The following is a 4,951-nucleotide window of genomic DNA, read 5'->3' as shown; positions in this document are numbered from 1 at the left end:
GATCCCTAGTATCCACTATGTTCTGAGATTTATGTTGCTTCTACTTTTCCATGCTTAATGCTTGTCACTAAGGCCCGAGTGCCATGATTTCAGATCTGAACCTATTATGTTGTCGCCAATATATGTGTGTTGTTGATCCTATCTTGCAAGTTGTAGTCACCTACTATGTGTTATGACCCGGCAACCCCGGAGTGACAATAGCCGAAACCACTCCCGGAGATGACCATAGTAAGAGGAGTTCATGTATTCACCAAGTGTTAATGCGTTGGTCCGGTTCTTTATTAAAAGGAGAACCTTAATATCCCGTAGTTTCCATTAGGACCCCGCTGCCACGGGAGGGATGGACAATAGATGTCATGCAAGTTCTTTATCCTAAGCACGTATGACTACATACGGAATACATGCCTACATTACATTGACGAACTGGAGCTAGTTACATATCTCTCCGTGTTATAACTGTTGTATGATGAATAGCATCCGGCATAATCATCCATCAGCAATCCAATGCCTACGAGTTTTTCCTACTGGTCCTTGCTACGTTACTTTGGCGCTACTGTTGTCACTGCTGCTACTGTTACTCTGTTGCTACTGTTGTTACTTTGCTGCTACTGCTATCACTTTGTTGCTACTAGTTACTGTTGCTACTGCTGCTATCATACTACTCTGCTACTGATACTTTGCTGCATATACTAAATCTTTCAGGTGTGGTTGAATTGACAACTCAACTGCTAATACTTGAGAATATTCTTTGGCTTCCCCTTGTGTCGAATCAATAAATTTGGGTTGAATACTCTACCCTCGAAAACTGTTGCGATCCCCTATACTTGTGGGTTATCAAGACTATTTTCTGGCGCCGTTGCCGGGGAGGCATAGCTATATTCTCTGAGTCACTTGGGATTTACGTCTACTGGTCACTATGAGGAATCCGAAAGATCCAAGAACTAAAGTCTTGCCCTCAACTACGAGGATAGGTAAGGAACTGCCATCTAGCTCTGCACTTGATTCACCTTCAGTTATGAGTAAGTTTGCGACACCACCTCCTGCTAGAAATCTTGATATGTCGTCTGTGCTTGATGATGCTACTTCTGCTGCCCATGATGCTTATGATGATGCTATGCTTGATACTGCTTTGCCACTAGGTGCATTCCTTGATGCGCAAATTGCTAGAGTTGCTGCTAGATGTGATGATACTTGTGAAACTGCTGATACAATTGAAGTAGAACCTGCTGTTTTGCCTGCTAGAACTAGCTCTCCTAGACATGAATTGCCTGATATGCCTGAGTGTTATTTTATGGAGGGAGAGATAGCTGAGGACTTTCTTGCTTGTAAGGATAGCTATGATGTTGAGAAACTACTGCTCAAGTGGAAAGAAAAATCTTTGAACGCTAGGGTGAAATACGATCCAAAGTTTGCTACTTCGCCTATCTTTGTGACCGATAAGGATTATGAATTCTCTCTCGACCCTGAGTTAATCACTCTGGTCGAATCTTATCCTTTTCACGGTTATGAGTCTGAAACGGTTGTAGCCCATCTTACCAAACTGCACGATATAGCTACCCTATTCACTAGTGAGGAAAAGATCCGCCAGTACTATATCCTCAAGCTGTTTCCATTCTCACTAAAGGATGATGCTAATACTTGGTTCACTTCTCTTGCTCCTGGTTGTGTGCGTAGCCCCCAGGATATGATCTACTACTTCTTCGAAAAATATTTCCCTGCCCATAAGAAGCAAGCTGCCTTGCAGGAAATATACAACTTTGCTCAAGTTGGAGAAGAGAGTCTCCCACAAACATGGGGGAGGCTCGTCCAGCTACTGAATGCTTTGCCTGATCACCCTCTTGAGAAGAATGAAATACTTGATATCTTCTATAATGGACTTACCGATGCTTCTAGAGAATACCTAGATAGTTGTGCTGGTTGTGTTTTTAGGGAACGAACCATAGAACAAGCTGAGATCCTATTGAATAATATCATGTGCAACGAGAATGCTTGGACAATTCACGAACCACCTCCTAAGCCAACTCCGAAGAAAAGAGGTATTCTATTCCTCAGTCTGGAAGATATGCAAGAAGCTATGAAATTTACGAGAGAGAAAGGCACTAAATCTGAAGATGTCAAAAATCTACCACCTATCAAAGAGATCCATGGTCTTGATAACCCGATACAGGTAGTAGAAGTAAATTCTCTGCGTAGGTTTGATGAAAGTGATATTCCTTTTGATAAACCTGCTAGCTTATGCTTGGATGAATTTGATAACTTTGTTGCCAAACAACAAAGTTTCAATGATTATGTTAGCAGACAATTGGAACAGAATGCTCGTATGCTTAGTCATTTGAGTGCTTGTGTAGACAGAAATGTCAATGATCTTAAGCTCTTGAGTAAACATGCCTCTATGGTTACTACTCAAGTAGAACAAGTACTTAAAGCTCAGAATGACTTGCTCAATGAGTTGAATGACAATTCTGTCAGAGTCGTCACTAGAGGCGGTAGAGTGACCGAGGAACCTTTGTATCCTGAGGGTCATCCTAAGAGGATTGAACAAGATTCTCAAGGAGTTAGCACTGATGCACCTAGTCATCCTAGAAAGAAGAAGAAAATGATAGGAACTTGCACGCTAGCAACCCTATTGCTGTTACACCTGAGAATCCAGACGATGTCTCTGCATCTGATGCTGAAACACAATCTAGTGATGAACATGAGCCTAATGATAATACCAATAGTTATGTTCATGAAGATGCTCAACCTAGCAACGATAAGGATGTGGAGATTGAACGTGTTGATCTTGATCACCCACAACCTAAGAATAAGAGATACGATAAGAATGACTTCACTGCTAGGAAGCATGGTAAAGAAAGGGAACCATGGGTTCAGAAACCCATGCCCTTTCCTCCCAAACCATCCAAGAAAAAGGATGATCAGGATTTTGAGCGCTTTGTTGAAATGATTAGACCTGTCTTTCTGCAAATGCGTTAGACAGATATGCTCAAAATGTCTCCGTATGCCAAGTACATCAAGGATATTGTGACTAATAAGAGGAGAATACCTGAGGTTGAGATTTCCACCATGCTTGCCAACTATACCTTCAAGGGTGGAACTCCCAAGAAACTAGGTGATCCCGGACTGCCCACTATACCTTGCTCCATTAAAGGCAACTACGTTAGAACTGCTTTATGCGACCTTGGAGCTAGTGTTAGTGTTATGCCTCTCTCTCTTTATCGTAGACTTGAACTGGATAAGTTGACACCCACTGAAATCTCTCTGCAAATGGCCGACAAATCAACTGCTTTCCCTATCGGCATTTGCGAGGGTGTGCCTGTTGTGGTTGCAAACATCACTATCTTAACAGACTTTGTTATTTTGAATATTCTCGTGGACGATGCCATGGCGGTCATCCTCGGAAGACCCTTTTTAAACACTGCAGGGGCTGTTATAGATTGCAACAAAGGCAATGTCACTCTCCATGTCAACGGTAATGAGCATACCATGCACTTTCAAAAGAAACAATATCGAGTACATTGCATCAATGCTATCGAAAAAACTTCATCGATTCTTATTGGGAGCTTTGAATGCCCTATTCCTCCTGTTAAGATGAATTATGATTTGCTTGTTGGGGAGGTACACATCCCCATTGAGGTAACCTAGTGGCTATTCGAAAATTCTCTGGCTTCTTTTGCGATTCGAAAAGTTTGTCAAGGAGACTTGATCAACCTCATTGACGGATTTCTTTCGATGACCATGAGATGGATGAATCGAGGAGTCACAAGCCTCTATTCCAAGCATTCACCTTCGGTTCCTTAGAAGAAAAATGATAGGTTTAGTTTAGTTCTCCCTGTTTTTTGTTTTAGCGTTCCATAGAAAAGTACCCCGAAAATAAAAGTTCTCCAAACGTCCTGAAAATCAAGTATGTTTTTTTCTGGATTTTTTGAAAAATACTGAGACGAAGAGCTAGTCTAGGGGCTGCACTAGTGGGCCACAAGCCCTGGAGGCGCGGTCACCCCCTGGCCGCGCCTACCAGGCTTGTGGACCCCACGTGCACCCCGTCCAATTATTCTAGCTCCCATCTGGTTCTCCTACCTCTAGAAAAAATCGTTTCGCAGCTCAAACCCGTGTTCTTGCTCGTCTTGCTGGGATTTTCGACCTCCTTGCTCAAAGCACCATTCTCTGAACTGTTTTGGGGAAATTACTCCTTGTAAGTGACTCCTCCATTGGTCCAATTAGTTTTTTCTCTAGTGCCTTATACTTCGCGTATTTTTGCTGCCTTGGTGACCATGTTCTTGAGCTTTGCATGTAAATTTTAGCTGGTCCCAAGTAGTTTTGATGCGTAATATGGCCTCTAGGCACTTGAGGGAGTAGTTGATACGAGTTTAGTTGAGCCTTGTTCACTTTTTCTCTCGGTAAATGAAAATTTCAGAAAAGGAAGATGTTCAGGAGAAACTATCATGGTGGTTCCTCAAGCAAGAGAGGTCCCCGTCATGCAATTAGTGAACCCAATCCTTACCAACCGAGGAACGCACAGGTACAACCATGTGAATGGACTTCTGATGAATTCATGATTGAGGCAGGTTTCAAAGACGAGTTTGATATACTTGTTCACAACATCGGACTCGAAGAAATCATCTCCGATAAATGTGAACAGTATGTTGCTCTCACTGCCTCTTCTGTTCGTAGATTCAAATTTTCAGTTGGCCGTGATACATCTGTACTATTGGATCTCTATGACAAATCGTGTACCATGGATTTAGAGGATTTTAATAGAATTTGCTAGATACCTATTTGGGGTAGTCTCAATGATCCTCCTAAATCTTCGGTTAGAGATTTTTTCTCTGGTATAACTGTTGGAGAAACTAGAGATATTACGCAGGCTACCATGGGGAGCATTCATTTTCCTACCTTGCATTACTTTGCCCTCTTCATAGGCAGATGCATTAATGGCAAGTTTGAGCAATGTTAC

Source organism: Hordeum vulgare, chromosome 7H, assembly GCF_904849725.1.
Source record: "Hordeum vulgare subsp. vulgare chromosome 7H, MorexV3_pseudomolecules_assembly, whole genome shotgun sequence".
In the NCBI taxonomy this organism is placed as follows: Eukaryota; Viridiplantae; Streptophyta; class Magnoliopsida; order Poales; family Poaceae; genus Hordeum; species Hordeum vulgare.
Note: the sequence above shows the minus strand (reverse complement) of the source record.